This window comes from Papio anubis, chromosome 13 (assembly GCF_008728515.1).
Source record: "Papio anubis isolate 15944 chromosome 13, Panubis1.0, whole genome shotgun sequence".
Classification (NCBI taxonomy): domain Eukaryota; kingdom Metazoa; phylum Chordata; class Mammalia; order Primates; family Cercopithecidae; genus Papio; species Papio anubis.
In genome coordinates, this window is record NC_044988.1 from 43,354,274 (window position 1) to 43,371,797 (window position 17,524).

Sequence of the window (17,524 nt, forward strand, 5' to 3'; positions counted from 1 at the left end):
TTAAACTGGTCGAGTTAGGGAAAGAGTCCCTGGGAGCAAATCCAGTTTTCTATCTTTAAAAACAAGGCAAAGCAATCTGGCAGACTTAAAAATACATATTAAATGCACCAGCATAACGTATATACAGAGGCAAGGGTGCTAATGTAGTGGAGGGAAGAGCTTTATGGCATGATTTTGACTAAAAGAAATAGCTCTCGCACTAGAGAGAAATAAACTAAAACATTATTTATTCAAAACATTTCTTTTCAAATTTTATGAAGATTGCATATTTGTTGGAAGCAAAACATTTCCAGCTGTATTTTAAGTTTCTGAAGAGAGTTGTAAGATTTATAATCTTTCATAAATGCTGCCCATATCTTATAATATTAGATGAACACGCCACTGCGTACTTTGAGGAACAATTTGCCAAAGCAGTTTGCCACATGAAAATAATAAAGTCCTTTCCAAAACCCAGCCAGATCCAGTAGGAAAAGAGGAGATGAATGTTCTGTCTTTTCCATCTGGGAAACATTTTGGATTTCAGCTATACTATGTAATATACATTTTTTTCCCCCTTGGAAACCAAGAAACCTGCATTTTACAGCAAGGTATGTAGTGCAAAGAAAATGTTGGTGAAATAGGAATCTGGAAATGAAAACCAGAATGTCATCTGACTCAAGAACATAATCATGGAGGCAAATTGAAAAATCAGTGCAGAATTTCAACATAAACCAAATGCAATGTTTATGATCCTATTAGTCTTAAATTTTTCTCTTAAAAGGAAAGCATAGAAAAATAAGTGCTGTTTTACCTCCAAAGTCCTGAACAGCATTTATGTTACTACCTAGCACCATGACTTACATATGTGGTTTATCCTGGAGTCTTCACGCATTATTCTAAATCCCACACATACAACACTCCTGTGTACACATGACCCCTCTGTGCCATGTCATTTCATGTATTTTCCCCAAAACTTAATGTATCTAGGTTAAAATCAGACGTAAGACTTTCTAATATTTCATTGGCAATCTTTCTTCTCAGGGAGCAGGTCGTGTTCTCTCCAAACTGTCTGGAGAGTCAGGACTCCCGGGTTCTATTCAGCAACTGCCAAGCACTTGTACGCTGACCCTAAGCAAACCATTTCACGCACGAATCAGTTTTCATCTTGCCCAGTCGCAACTAGTTAAGGAAAGGTAAGAGTTTAGTCTTAGTTGTTTTCAAAGGAATTAGAAATAATAGGAAAAAAATAATTTCATAAAACAGTGAAATATGCACAAGTATTTTTGTGGAAAAAGGCTATGAGATATATATATTTAATGTACTTTAAGGTTTATTTAGTACTCCTCCTCCTCCAAAAAAAAACCAAAATCCCCACCTAGTTGGTTGCACTGCCCCTTGCAAACACTGACAACACAGGTAATTGAAGGACTGACTGGGTTAGAGTGCAACTCTTCTGCTACATTTTAAAATCCATGAGGTCAAGAAACATGTGAGTCTTATTTACTGCCCTAGCATATTCCTGGCACATAGTAGATGCTCAATCAATACGTGTTGAATGACTAACCACGGTTTTACAGAGAACGAGATGATGACTGGTAGCACTTAAAACAGTTCATCTTCCTTAAATTACAAACAAACTGCCAGTAATGCCAAGCATAACTTTTAGTTTTTGCTTATTATCTACACATATTCTAATTATTAAGTTTCTACAACCTCTCTACAAATACAAATGTAGTGATTGACTCAATGACCAAAAAGTCGTATTCGTATTTTTTAATTGCTCATTTTTTCACAGGCATATGTTCCTAAAAATTTTTTAATTGGATACAGATTTATCTATTATGTTAGCTAAAAAGATACTTTGCCAAATCATTAAAATGTTTATGTTTATATCATTATGTGAGCTTAGAGAGAAGAAACTGGATGGGTTTTTTATATCTTACGTTACTTACATGTGATTAATAACCAGTCCTTGTTTTATTATTAAATTATGGCTCTTAAGTCTGTGATAATATATTCATATAAAAATAAATGTATATATTTAATCTCAAGATGCATAACAATTAACTGGATAACAGAGTAAGATGACGCATAGCATACTTTCTATCAAAGTAAAGTAGATTTGTATGTGGGGTATTCATTATTGCTTCTGTTCATAAAATAACTTTATCATAATATTAGAAGGAAAAAATCAGATAAGTCATTTGATGAACAGGAAGCTTGCTGATGTGGCAGATAATAGTATTAAATGTCCTAACAGTTCCTTTATAAGTGGTTCAAAGAACTTCTGTCCTCATGTTTTCAAGGCAAAAGCTAATTTACCAGGAATAAAACTACTTGAATAATGCATCATTGAACCAACATTTTGGAAAAGGGATAAAATGAGGAAACAAATGAGAAGACAGTAACTTCCTCTTGCAAATCAAAACTGTGCATGCAAAGAAAGGAACTCAATTATATTGATAAAACAAAAACAAAAAATAGCTAACATGATTTCCCTTTTTTTAAAACAGAAGGTCAAGAATATTCTAACAAATGAAATAATGTGTTTGAAAGAACTTTGAAAAGTTTACAGGCTCACAGAGACATGAAGATAGGGCATTTTGTGGGGCAATATTCTTTCAAACAGTCATTTTAAGGGAACAGTTTAAAATACAGATAATCCTGGCCAGGCACTGTGGCACATGCCTGTAATCCCAACACTACGGGAGGCTGAGGTGGGTGGATCACCTGAGGTCAGGAGTTCAAGACCAGCCTGGCCAACATAATGAAACTCCATCTCTACTAAAAATACAATAATTAACTGGGCATGGTGGTGGGTGCCTGTAGTCCCAGCTACTTGGGAGGCTGAGGTGGGAGGATCACCTGAGGTCAGGAGTTCGAAATCAGCCTAGACAACATGGTGAAATTCCATCTCTACTAAAAATACAATAATTAGCTGGGCGTAGCGGTGGGTGCCTGTAGTTCCAGCTACTTGGGAGGCTGAGGTGGGAGGACTATTTGAGCCCTGGAGGTTGAGGCTGCAATCAGCTGAGATTGCACCACTACACTCCAGCCTCAGTGACAGAGTGAGACCCTATCTTGAAAAAAATAAATAAAAATTAAAAAATAAAATGCAGATAATTCTAACAAAGAATAATAAAGAATAACAAGCCCACCATGAAATCTACTACTCATTACTATGGTTATTTGGGAAATGGGAAAATAAATAATGAGGGGCATGTTCACTTGCTATATCCATTTTAAAGAAGAGAACTGAGAGTATAATGGTCCAGCGCTGTGTACCAGGTGCTCAAAATTCCTCCCATTTTGTCTTGTTACTCATTTTATCTTTAATAGAGATTCAAATCAACTCCTTATGATTCAAAAATGCCTAAGCCAAATCCAAAGAGTATGAAAAAATCAAGGTTCTGCATAATGTCCCATCCATATGCCTTAACCCTGAATGATATCAAACCTATGTAATCTTAGACATCAATGCCTTCCAGATGTGACAAAATTTTAACACAGACCAACTTCAAGCTTTTTACTCAGACTCATCTCCCAAGCTCATAAAGATTATTTTCATTGCACGTACCACTACATATGGCTAATGTTTAACTTTCCAAATTGATTATTATGCTGCCATTTCAAAACTGACATTGCCTTCTCATCCAGTCAAAAAACAAACTTTGTTGCATATTCAACCTCCAACAAACACACACACAAAGACAAGAAATCACATCATTATTTCCAAGTTCTAGATAGTGCTTGGTTACAAGACCAGTTGAACTTTTCCTTGTCCACTCTTGGTACCTCCAAAAGATGGAAAAGGGGAAGAAGGGATCATCCAATTCTTTGTCAGAATTAATTGCCATAGGAATAATTTGAGTCTGTCACCTGTTGTTTTTGGTCTTAAAGATCGCTTCTAATTAGACAAGATCAAATTTTTCTTGATATTTAAAGCATGTTAAAACTCTAAAATTAACTAACAAGATTGTTCACGGATATTTTTCAAAACCATCTAACAGCAAGGCCGTGATAGAAAAGTATAAACTAAATTTTCAGATAGGATTCAACACCAGTAAGAAAAACTGGTGTGATAAAGCTTTGGATATTATGCAAACTTAATTCCCCTGCCCCAAACGATTGCTTTGAATCTTACCTAAATCTCTCCCTCCACCAACCCCCAAAATTAGAATTGCCCTGTAATGGTAACTTGTCCTCAGATTCATCCTGAACTCTGTTCCTGCAAACCACCTTTCCCAGTTCCATTAACTACTGACTTCAGGCTAGGTCCAACCAACAGGAGGTAATGGTAGGAGTCTGGGAATTTGGAGGGTGGGAAGAAAGGAGAAGGGGAGGTATTCCTTCCCTCCTCTGCTTTGACATTTGTCTCCAAACAGTGGCGAGTTTTCCTTTTGTGATTCTTGCTTCCACTGAACAAGTTCCTCCCTCTGTGATGCCCTCCCTTCAGGCAGCTCCAGCTCAATTTGAGCAGTAGATTCCTATTGATGCTAATATCTGGGTGACCTCACTGCCCATTCAGCTTTTCATCTATTCTAACATCACTGAAACTGGCCTTGCCCATGAAATTCCTCCTATTGGACTATCTGGTAGTGTAGTTTACTCAAATCTGACAGATACATTTGTTTTTTGAAGTTGGCATATCTATCACTCTAAAATACAAGTCAGGTAATAGAGTTAAACAGTATTAGACAAATATAATAACTTTGTAAAATTCAATAGATTTCAAGTATTTGTTATGATTCTCATTTTTTTAAAAAAAAAGATCGGAAAACACTGCCACCATTCAGTACTAAGTACAAAATTCTATATCCAAAAGTTTTTTGTAATGTATATTGATACATAAAAATAATCAAGTTTTTTAAAAAGATAATTAGATTTTCAATGCCATGTTCTAAATGTATCTCTTCCAGGAGGTCTTCTGATAATCCTACCCATCCATCCAAGTTTACTTCTTCTTTTTATCATCTCCTAGTCTCTCTATCCAATCTTTAACAAGTTGCACATACCAAGTTTTTCATGTGCATGTATTTTTCCTACAAACATGACTATATGCTCCTTGACTGGAACAATTATAAATTTGATTGTTTTTGTAAAACATTATACATTTACTTGTTTTTCATGCCACAAACAACTTTGAAATGCTTATCAATCGTCGGAATAACTAACAGTCTCATGGGGATAATCAAAAGGTTTTCTTAAATATGTACCACTATACATCAGCGTAAGAATAATACGTAACAGGAAAGAGAAATGATTTCAACATTACTCTGTTTCCTTTAGGAAATGGTTCATAAGTCCCCACTTGACATCAGGCATTTTACATAAGAAAAATTACAAAATAAGAAAAGAAAAATTACAAAATAAGAAAGCATTTTTTCTATCAGAATAGTACACTCTATGGTGTTTTGCTAAAACACCCTACGAACATGAGAAAACAAAAATATTTATGTTCATATGCACAGGGATATATATGAACTCACAGTACCAAAACTTTAGAATCACAAATGCAAACAGTACCAATATACTTCATGTTTTAAGCTGTGCTAGATAACAGCCCGGCTAGAGGGAAGTGACATAACGGAAAAACATACAGCATCAATTCACATGTTGCCAACTTTTTTTGGATAGCACTAACAGGATGACACTGGCGTTGGATGTGCACACTTAGCTGCCAGCATTGCACTCTATGCAATGTCCTTCTACATCCTCTCTCTCAATCATTTTGAACCCCCACCCCCAAGATTTATTTTATGTCTCTTTTTTTTTTTTTTTTTGAAGAGGAGTCTCGCTCTGTCGTCCAGGCTGAAGCGCAGTGGCCGGATCTCAGCTCACTGCAAGCTCCACCTCCCGGGTTTATGCCATTCTCCTGCCTCAGCCTCTCGAGTAACTGGGACTACAGGCGCCCGCCACCTCGCCCAGCTAGTTTTTTTTTTTTTGTATTTTTTAGTAGAGATGGGGTTTCACCGTGTTAGCCAGGATTTATATCTCTTTTTAAAACATTATTTTCCTAGTTGGTGACAGTTACCACCAAACATCATACAGAGATCATTTCAACTGAAAATACATGTTTATTATTTTTTTAAACCTGTGCCTGAAATGTATTTTAGTCAATCTATGCCACATAAAGCAAACTTCTAATGCACATTTATAAATTTAATTCAATAAATATTTACTGAAAAAAGAAAATGGGTTGGAGTCTAAATAGACATAAAGTGGCCATGAAGTAAGTCTAGCAATAACTTCCACTTCTTGTGTTTTCCCACCACCCTTTATTTTCCCCAATGAGAAAATCAGAGTATGATAGATAAGCTAAGAGACAATCTCCATAAATATGACGCCAGACATATTGCACAGACACTAAAAACTATAGGAATAATGCTGAGACCACAAGATAGAAATAGTCCTTGACTTTTTCTGGTAATGGGGGGGGTGGAATGGGTGGGACAGGGAGCCTAAAGCCAAATAGCAAAATGAATCCAAATTTTAACCAAGTTTTTTATTACACACATACTATTTGAAACTTAAAATTTCATTATAAGTTACAGTCCAAAAAGAAAAAGGACAATAAGAAGAAATAAAAATTATCCCAGTTCTTCCAATCTACTGTATATGTACATGCTATGATTTAAGAATCATGCCATAGAAGTAGATAATTCAATTAGAGCCAAGATAAAACAAACGAGATACATTATATTAAGCAGGCAGCAAATTACGATATAATTTGGCTGAGAAATAGGTTGAAACAGGCACTACCCTAGAAATGGGATGATAGAGCAAAGAACTAAGCTCCACCTTCAATGTACCTGAAGGTCTGTTTGGAGCCAATTTACACAAAATAGCCACTTACTAACATCACAGAAGATAGAACAAAATAACACTGAGATAATTTATTAGGAAATTATTTTTTTATATTGGAGGTGCACTGTACCACCCCAATCCAGCACACATTCTCTCTCTCTCTCTCTCTCTCTCTTTCACAAAAAAGAAAGAGATCCCATAAGCTTCTCCACAGTGTTCTACACCTGACCCGGAAGGAAATCCTTTTCTTCCAGACTTGCTTAAGCCAATAAGGGCTCCAGAGAATGCTAACTGCCCAAGAATTTAACTGAAACCATTAATTTACTTCATAGGACCAATCAACTGGCAAAAGAAGTAAAAAAGAAACCTTTTGGTACAACTGACCTACACAGTATTTAAACTGCCAGAGATGGCAAGGTTTGATATTACAGCTTCCATCATCAATCTGCAAAATTCTGTCACTGCCTGATAAATGCACAATGCTTCTCTCTCCTGTGATGCTTTTAGGAAATAATGCTTGTCATTTTCTATCTTATTGACAAAATATCTTATTTTTTAGAAAACTCCATATCTAAGGAATACTTTAATGAAGTAAAGATGGGTTAAAACATCAAGCTAATTTTGTAAGGACATGAAACAGAGAAATAATCTCAAAGAAAATGATAAATTCTAAATTTTATTTGAAAGTCTAAAGCACAAATGAGACAACTTTTAGCCGCTTCATTCTTATTTATTTAGGTTTATTTATTCAATGTCAATATAAATGACTGCAGTGAAGCCAGTATTGCAGACCAAATTTGCATTTGGAAGTTCAGTCACCGCAATCCAGATCCCAAAGCCACAGCTTCCTCCTCACGTTAGACTCCCATACAAAGCTATCACTGTGTTTTCAAAGTGACAACACTGTTCAACATTATTTTCACAGAGCAGGAATCTTTTATGGCATTAAGGGTATGTATGTCACACCATGAAAACTACAATGACATTGCAAACACAGAGAAAGGAATCTAGTAAGGGCATTGGGAAGAAAAAGGGTGTGGGGAATTTAAGAAAATGTTTTCTAAGCTTTTTTTTGGCAAAAGAAAATGCATAATAAAATAATAACTTAAAGTTCCCTATTAATATCATCCAGCAATTATTAAAAATAGAATAAATTAGCTGATATGATCCAATCACCTGGTAGGGAACAGCATGTGTCTCCTTAGTCCATTGGCAGTGCTAATGGTGCCCCTAAATGATGGATGTTTTTTTTCTATGTTCACGCTGGTTGAACTTAATTTTCCATTCACCTGTTTACCTGGATTAGTTTTCAGCTTAACATTCATTAAGCACCAAGACATAACAAGAGGTGCAGTGATGGTGAGATAAAAGTCTCAAGGCCATTACTCTTCCCATGAGGCACTCAGGGAGGATCTATAAGTGAAAGATAGCTTCACTTACTTGGGTTAAAGTGAAGAAATATGAACCCACTCTAGAACTTTGAAAATCAAAGAGAGAGCTTTATGTTTTGCCTAATTTTTCGTTTTTTCTCATTAGAAGGCAAGGTCTGATTAAATGCGGGTTATTTCTGATATTTCAGCTTCTAGTTTGTGGAAGGGGATTCCTGTTTAAGGAGGGAATGCTGCCACTCCCTACTCTCCCCAGCAGCAGCACACTGGACACCTAAGGAGCCAAAAGCCCTACACCAAAATACACCACTTTTAATCACAAATCAAACAATAGTAATTAGGAGCATCAAGTTAATTGTGTCTACTCCCCAGAGAATGTGTCCTCCAAGGCTCCCTGAAATCAGGTCGACAGATTAGTAGTAATTTTACTCCCAGTTCTCTTATTCTAGCAAAAAAATAAATTTAAAAAAAAAAAAAAAAAAAACGAAAACAAAAACCAGAGCCTAAGTTCATCACTCCTACCCTCAGAACTACGGAGTCTACAAGTAAAACTTTAAAAAGAAAAATCAGACTACTTAATTGTTTTGTTAGGCCGTTTATGTAATCAGAGTAACTTTGATCTTTGGCTTCTTAATCTGTTCAAAATTTGTTGTCAAATCTTACGGAAGTCCTTTAAATCCAGAATTATAAATGTTATTTTCCATTAGTCCTTCATTAATGATTAAGACAACTTGGCAGTTTGAATCCAATCAATCAAGAATGTGCAAAATCCATTTCATATATATTGGTATAACTAGATACTGACAATAAGGTTCTTTCTTACCTTCCATTTGTACTAAATATGATAAAGATAGCAAGAATACCTTAGCTATTTTCAAGGCACTTTCATCTACATTACTTTGCAATCCCCAAAGAGGTTGTGCTTTATTCTGATCCTTTACAATTACCAGAAAGGAATGCAGAGCTTGATAACTTGCAGAGTAATAGAAAAACCTTGATTTTTCATTGCATTTCCCCTTCTGACTTTCTCTATGATCTGAGGGACAACACTTAAGCTTTCTCTGTCTCACTCTCCTGTCTCAAACAAGCTATAATAAAACTTTTTATTCCAGTCCACTGGGGTATTAGAATGATGAATCTGATAGAATGTCCCTAACACACTTTGATCTCTATAGGGAAAGTTGCTATAAAAATAAAGACATTGTTGTTATTCTTCTAATTGAGTTATTTGCAAATGGATCTTCTTGATGGAGCCCAGCCCTCAGATATAGAAAAGAAAATTCTGCCAGTCCTCCAGGGTGCAATTGCCTTGTGGCAATTATACCCATAACCACATTTCCTTATTACTGTTATAAAAGACTACGGAGTTCAAGAGGAGGCAAAAAGGGAGCTTAAGAGAAAATACGCTGTTTATTTTCAACAGAAGATGCTGAAGTTGCAAATTTGGAACTCAAGGCTATAGGTAAAACTTTGACAGAACATGTGTTCCAAATTAGTGTGGCATTTGTTAGTTGTGTGAGAAAGTCAGAGGTGTCCCTGAGGCTGCAGCTTTTTAGCAAATTTTGGAAATAACTTAGGGAAAAAAAGGTAAATTACAGTTAATCTGGTCCTCACTCTATGAATGCTAGAAAACAATGACAAACAGATTCATGGCTACACCATTCTCACCAAGAAAGACAGCATATCTCAAGGTACAAAAGGCACAAAAGAAAATTAAGCTGAGCTTAGGAAGAAAGTGCTATGGACAATCTTACATGAAAAGCCAAAAGGGAATATTGGGGCTATGTTGAACTTTCCTGGAGTCTACAGACAGAACACATATAGACCCCCTATATTAATTACCAGCAGCCACGAGAATTAGTAGGTGGCTCAGGTTTAGGCACTTTAAGAATTCCATATTCCTCACATGGAATTTTTTCAAAGTAAATAATAAAAGCTTTGCTTTATGAAGTATTAGAGACATGGGGTTGCCCTTCCATAACAGACATCACTAGGCCCATCACACTGTACATCTCCAAGGAGCATGATTCACAGTGTGGGCTACGGGGAGAGAGCCTTCTAAAGTCGTTTAGGATGTTTACTATGGCATTCTATATGTCATTTAAAAACCTTATAAATCATCCTAAAATTTAGAATTTAAACCTGGAACAATTATTTGGATAAAGTTTCTTATATTAACAGGTTTTTAAAATTTCAATCTTCAGAAAAGTGTTTGTTGTCAGTGGAGAATGGCATACAATCTAGATTCCAATTCAACACAGATCTCCAAAAAGACCAATTAAAGGAGAAATAGAACAGCTTGCTGCATCATGACAATAAATGCCACTTGCCTTATTGTCATTTCACAATCAGTGACACATTCAGTCCACAAAGTCCTGCAACCCAGGACCCCAGAATCTGTTTCAGTGAAGTTAGACCAAGGAATAAAACACAACGCCAAAACTCACATTCTCTCTGATCACGATCTGAGATAAGAAAATAATCATTTGAGATGCTTGTTAGAAATTCAGATTCCTCGACCTCACCCGTAATGACTGGGACTTGTACAGCAACGCTGGGGCCAAGAAAGCGCTCTCAACAAGCACCCCAGGTAACTCCCGTACATTGTTCTCAGCCAGTGTACAAGGGACTTGGCTGCTGATGCTTGCTCACAGACACCAAACTGGAAAGCAAAAGGCAGTATGTGACTATAGAGTCCTGAAAACACAAACAAACAAAAATGCAGTCCTTAAGCCAAAACCAATCTCCACTTTTCTCCCTCTCCCTGCCATGTGATGCACCAGCTTTGGCCAAAAATCACATGCATACAGTGAATCCTAAAAAGCAACTAAATCCAAATCCACATTGAACCATTCTGAACTCTATCACACTTCACAGAGCTTTAAATAGAATTCTACTCAAAACATCATACCCTGACTGGCCAAGGGATTCTTTGGGTTCTGTTGCTTTATCCAAGTGATCCAAAGTGACCCAGGTTCCACTCTGCATGTTCGCTTCTACAGCTTTCTCCAAGTCGAACACAGAAGGATTAAAAAGAAAACACAAATATTGGCATAGGTGACTTGAGGTTACTTGACCTTTCCGAAGGAAGATTTTTTGGCAATTGTGTTCTGGCAGCTCCCTGGAAGGCAAGGCCAGGACACAAAGAGGAAGACAGGAAGCCGGGAGCTGGCCATGTGTCCTTGGCAGGCAGTAGTGCGGCAGGGTGAACCACCTCGTCCCTGCCAAACCAGAAACAGCGGGGAAAGCCCAGCTAATTGGCAAGTCACAGCCGGCTACAGTGTACATCCTCGGCTTTAAATGCCTGATAAAGTTAAATGGCATGCCAGACCCTAATCTACTTAACAGGATCCTCCTTCACTTTCAAAAACTTAACTTGCCCATTTGTGTTTCCTTAAGGAAGTGGTAAGGCAGCATCTTAGAATATAAGGGCTGGAAAACTTAAAAACAAAACAGCAAAAAAAGTAAAGATGTGTTGGAGTCTCATTATGCTTATAGCCACTTTACTTTGTGAAAGGGCCATGTATGTTTGTGCTTTTGGTTTTAGCTAATGAGACTTCCACTTGCTCATTTATTTTTATTTAAAAGAAACTCTCAAGTCAACATTGCAGACTGATTATGACTTCAGTTCATTTGGAGGATCCAGGCATTTTTTTTTTTTAATTTCACAAAACTCCTAAAGATATCCAGGGAAACTGCAGAGTTGCCCCCAGTTTCCAGTCAGCTATTGTATTTACTTACACGTTAGTTTGCTCAATCATATTTGCTAAGGTATTTCTGCATATACTAGCATAAAATCACCACTTTCTGAGTCTTTTACGACTAAAATGGGGAATCACACAGGGAGAACAGGAGCAGAGGGGATTGTCCAAATAAACTGCTCCTCAGTGCTGCTGCTAACAGAGTGAAAATCCAGGGACCTGGAGCCTGGAGCATAATTTTCCCCCTAGGTCTGAAGGCTTGTTAAGAGCCATTTAAAGGGGTGTGCTCAGTAGTTGGGCATATTTCCTTCTATTTTCTGTGAAACTGTTCATGCCTTCTTCAAAACTCAAACCAAAATTTCAAATCAGCTTCTCCTCCTTAAAATATAATAGTCAGTGGTGAAATTTGATGAAGAAAATGCAAATTTCCTCTCAGAATCGATAGAAGATTACAATAAACATAATCTACTGTTTTCATCAGAAGTTTCTTAAAGTCTACAGAATATTCATCCTTTAAGCAACCCAGGACCCCAGAATCTGTTTCAGTGAAGTTAGACCAAGGAATAAAACACAACGCCAAAACTCACATTCTCTCTGATCACGATCTGAGATAAGAAAATAATCATCCTCATGTCCAACACTAGGTCTCAGGATCAGTAAGTCAAGTGTGTCTTTCAGCTCCAAAATTACTATTTTTTTTTTTTTAAGACACAACTTGACTTTCTCAGACTCTACTTGGTTAACTTTTCACACTAAGTATCCCTGGCTTTTGGAAATTCTCCTTCCCCTTTCCTTTGGGGCACCACTCCTTTCTAGGTCCAATCCTCTATTTCTGAGGGCTCCTTTCCTGTCTTGATGGCTATCTCCTTCTCTTCTGTTGGTCTCTTAAATGTTGGTGATCCCAAAGACAACCCATCCCACTTGGCCATCTTCTTGTCTTTGTATATTCCTCCTCGGCAAACTCAGCTAGGTCCATGTTTACAAATACTACCCATTTTTTGAGAACACTGTATCTCTATATCTAGCACTAACGTCTTCTTTAACTGCAAAACTCCTCCTGATGTTACTAGTGCACAACCTTTGTAAACTCTCGCCCCTCTCCCCCAACCAATCCACACCTCAATTAACGACATTCACAGCCATTCGGTTTCCCAAGCTGAAAACGATCATTCCAGAAATCCCATCTCCCTAAAGCCTCACATTCAGTTGTCAGCCCAGACTCTACCTTTCAAGCCCATTTCCCCATCTCCTTCCCAACTGGTGCTAAGTCCCTTATTGAGCTTCACATTTTTACCTCACGATAGCCTCAGCCTCCTCAGGCCATAATGATTCACTCTTCACACTATAACCAGACTCCATCCTCTGCACAGCCATCAGAAATCACAACACTTCACTCCTTAAAATACCTTGGTGGCTTCCAATTGCTAGCTAGAATAATCTACAACCTCCTTAGTACAGCATTCAAGGTGCTCCAAAACCTGGCCCCGGCCTAGCCTCACTCTTACAGAAACCATCACCCTTTACTCTCCCCCTCACACCCACATCCAACTTCTTAATATTCTTCCTAACAGTCCTAGAATATGCCGTGTAACTGCAGGTCTGTGCCTTTGCTCATATGGTTTCTATGCCTGGAATATCCCTTATTTGATGCAAGACAAACTCCTAATTCATCTTTAGGAGTTCTTGAATTTCATCTGTTACATCCTTCCTGAACCTTATTGCCCAACCTAATGAGGCCTCCCTCTGGGGCCCACGTGGCCTTGCTCACACTTCAGTGCAGGGCCCGACCAGTGCATCATGGTTGGTTGTTTATACATCACTTCTCTCCAAGATTGTGACCTCCTGTATCCCAACTTACCCTGAAAATTTTGGAAATCTATTTAAATGGCATAAAAATGTTATCTTGGATATACTATCCAGGTAGAAACTGAGACAAAGAGCATTAATTCCCAAAAGTAAGACAAAGCAATCTTAAAAAAAAAAAAAAAAGTCATAATGAGTTATCAATTTATACAGGTAACTAACATTCAATATTCTGATTGTGACATATACAGATGGTATTTATCCATTTGTTTAGTTTTTTGAAAAGGACTGAACACCTACAGTGGTCCATGTATCATCCTTGGAACTCAGTCTACAACAGTCAATAAAAGATTACCTGTTCCTGTCTTCATGCAGCTCATGGTTTCATTTGTACTATGTTGACTTTCATTCACTTGCTAACAGGTAAAATGTGCTCTCTATACAATCTACAAATAAGAAGAATCTGTAATCATTACGTTTTGAAAATAAATTGACACTTTTCACACATACACAAAGCTTTAGTAGTGGGACAAGCTTTTTCATTTAATTTTTGTTTATAGCAACTAAAACATGAGAGACTAAAAGCCACAGACTGCAAAAGTATTATTTAGCTGTAATAAGTAGAATGTGTAAAGGTGGTATGATGACAAAACAGCTACTGCAGCATGAAATAATGAGATTATAAAATAATGAGACCAGAGATTTAAAATTCTCTGACCTCTATTATCTTTCAGAATAGCTGAAAGGGGTCTATTGACTAGTTTGGGAGCTGAAGAGTCAAATACTATTTCAGAATGAAAATTACTTTGTGGTCACACCCCATTATAGAATATTGATGGAGCCAGACTACATGAAAGTCTCAAAAGGAGTACTGACAGAAAACATCATAAGAATTGGTTTTTTGCTACTAAAATCCATCCTCAAGAAAAAACAAAAGCTAATTTTAAAAAATCACAACCAAGGCAAAGTTTCTAAATGGAATGACATGAAAATATCAGTTGTACATTTTTTGCCTTTTAGAAAAATGACCCATATGTATAGCATTTTATATGGTTTTCTCTAATGTATCTGAGAAATGTGTAAGCAAATCTATGCAAGGAGATATCATGGATTGTGATGTCATATTTCTTATGAAAAAAATCCCCTTTACAATGTCAATTAATACCAAATTTAGCTTTAAAACTCCATGACCTCTACCATTTTTTAGGTTAGCTGAAAAGGATCTATTGACTAGCTTTGTGAGCTGAACAGTGGAATGCTACTTACATAGAAAATTATTTCTTTCACTCCATAAGAATAATTATCATGGCGATCACACAATTATTATAATTATATCTGTAAGAACTGTTATCGGGAATTTATCTCTGAAACAGTTTCATGCATTGCAGGGGACATTTATCTTTTTTAATGATCATCAACACAAGTATCTTTTTGTAGCTATATAAGTGATTTTTACCTCTTTCTATTAATATCCTCTTGCATGCTTTAGAAGTCAAAGGAGACAGCCCCAACACTTTTTTTTCCTAAAGCAATTGTTTCAGTTAAGCCAGGCCAATGGCATCTTTTGAGACAGAAAGCTACCCTTCCCATTCACAGCAACATAACATTCACAATGTGCTTTCCTAAATGGATGGAAAACCCCTCAAAAAAGCCCCTCAAATCTGTGTTTCATAAACTGTACTCTTAGCAATAAAGTTTATTACAGACCTAAAGTATCTGCATAAACCCGGTTAATTGAAAAGTGGGTGGAGAAGGCTGCCAAATTAAATGTTTACATTAGCACAGCTGTATTGTAAAAACATTCTGCCCCCTGTGCTTTGTAATTATAAGATATTTCTGGACTGTGTATCTCTACAAAGTTTATCTCCACTGCCAAGAGTGTCTTGGCACGGAGCGACTGCAGTTTTTGGCAGCCAGGAGCTCTCCGCGCGGGCAGGATCTAAAATGGCTGCCAAGCGGCCTCCTGAAATGTCGCCGGCGTGGGCCCGCCTCACCAAGGGCAAAGGCCAACCCTGTTACCACGGCAGGGTCTAAAGTCTGTCTCACAGGAAGCCAAAATGTGTATTTCCCTCATAAATAAGACTTGGTACCACAACTTTTGTGTTGTAGTAGTTAAAGCTGTTTGAAAAACTAACTACAAAGGAATATTGGAATACTACCAATTAGAAAATGGTGACGAGGGGTCTTTTATGAAATTCTGCTGACCTCAACATTTCAATCACACAAAATGCCCACAATATTTTCTGCTGATTAAAGAAACTCACTTAATTTGTGGGGGGAAAAAAAGGTTGGAAAAAAACCCCAACAAATTCTGACCATATTAAAACATACTATAGAGAAGCATCAGCAAAGCCAACACTTTCCCATTTGCAATGGCATGATTTGGACATAAACTTATAACCTCTATCAAAGCATATGTGCATGAAAAATAGAAACAAAACTAATTTGTTTTCTTCTCATCCTTTAAAAAGGATATGTTCCTCTTACAGCATTAAACAACATTAACAAAAGAAAACCTTTTCATACCCTTCTATGGCAAAGGCCTCAACATTTGAGAAATTAGCTTTCTCTTCCCACCGCCCATTACCCAAGATGCGGAAAGGAAAGAAAGCCAAGGGGAAGAAGATGGCTCCGGCCCCTGCTGTCGTGAAGAAGCAGGAGGCCAAGAAAGTGGTGAATCCCCTGTTTGAGAAAAGGCCGAAGAATTTTGGCATTAGACAGGACATGCAGCCCAAAAGAGACCTCGCCCCTTTTGTGAAATGGCCCCGCTATAGCAGGTTGCAGCGGCAGGGAGTCATCCTCTATAAGCGACTAAAAGTGCCTCCTGCGATTAACCAGTTCACCCAGGCCCTGGACCGCCAAACAGCTGCACAGCTGCTTAAGCTGGCCCACAAGTACAGACCAGAGTCAAAGCAAGAGAAGAAGCGGAGTCTGTTGGCCCAGGCGGAGAAGAAAGCACCAGCAAAGGGGACACCCCCACTAAGAAGAACACCTGTCCTTCAAGCAGGAGTTAACACCATCACCACCGCGGTGGAGAATGAGAAAGCTCAGCTGGTGGTGACTGCACAGGACATGGATCCCATCGAGCTGGTTGTCTTCTTGCCTGCCCTGTGTTATAAAATGGGGGTCCCTTACTGCATTATCAAGGGGAAGACAAGACTGGGACATCTAATCCACAGGAAGACCTGCACCACTGCTGCCTTCACACAGGTTAACTCAGAAGACAAAGGAGCGCTGGTGGAAGCTATCAGAACCAATTACAACGACAGACCCAATGAGATCCATCGTCACTGGGGAGGCAATGTCCTGGGTCCCAAGACTGTGGCTCCTATTGCCAAGCTCAAAAAGGCAAAAGCTAAAGAACTTGCCACAAAACTGGGTTAAATGTACACTGTTGAGTTTTCTGTACATAAAAATAATACAAATTTTCCTTCAAAAAATTCTGAGGAATTAACTATGTGGCATAAAACTGAAAAAAATTGAGATCAAATACATAGTCTCTGTAAGTGAGTTCCAAGGGCTGACCAAAGGGAGGAAATGAAGGGAAGGAAAGGAGGGGAGGGAAGGAAGGAAGGAAATAAAGGGAGGAAATGAAGGGAAGGAAAGGAGGGAGGGAAGGAAGGAAGGAAGGGAAGGAGGGAGGGAGGGGAGGAAGGGAAGGAAGGAAGGAAAGGGAGGAAGGAAGGAAGGAAAGGGAGGAAATGAAGGGAGGGAAAGGAGGAAATGAAAGGAAGGGAAGAGAAGGGAGGAGGAAGGGAGGGAGAGGGAAGGGAGGAAAGGAGGGAGGGAAAGAAGGGAAGGAAGCGAGGGAGGGAGGGAGGGAAAGCAGGGTGGAAGGGAAGGAAA

General features: G+C 38.0%; 1 protein-coding gene and 1 pseudogene across 22 annotated transcripts in view; one reads left to right on the forward strand and one right to left on the reverse strand.

Annotated features, from left to right (window-relative positions):
- Positions 1–17,524, reverse strand: part of NFIB (nuclear factor I B) — a 241,206-nt gene that overhangs the window by 104,697 nt on the left and 118,985 nt on the right. The window contains exon 1 of one of the 22 annotated variants that reach the window (XM_031654244.1): positions 11,086–11,151. The exons of the other annotated variants lie outside the window; for them this stretch is intronic. The gene's annotated coding sequence lies outside the window, so the exon portion shown is untranslated. Of the gene's footprint in view, positions 1–11,085; positions 11,152–17,524 lie in introns of those variants that run through there. 22 annotated transcript variants of the gene reach the window in all.
- Positions 16,271–17,062, forward strand: LOC116270018 (annotated as a pseudogene).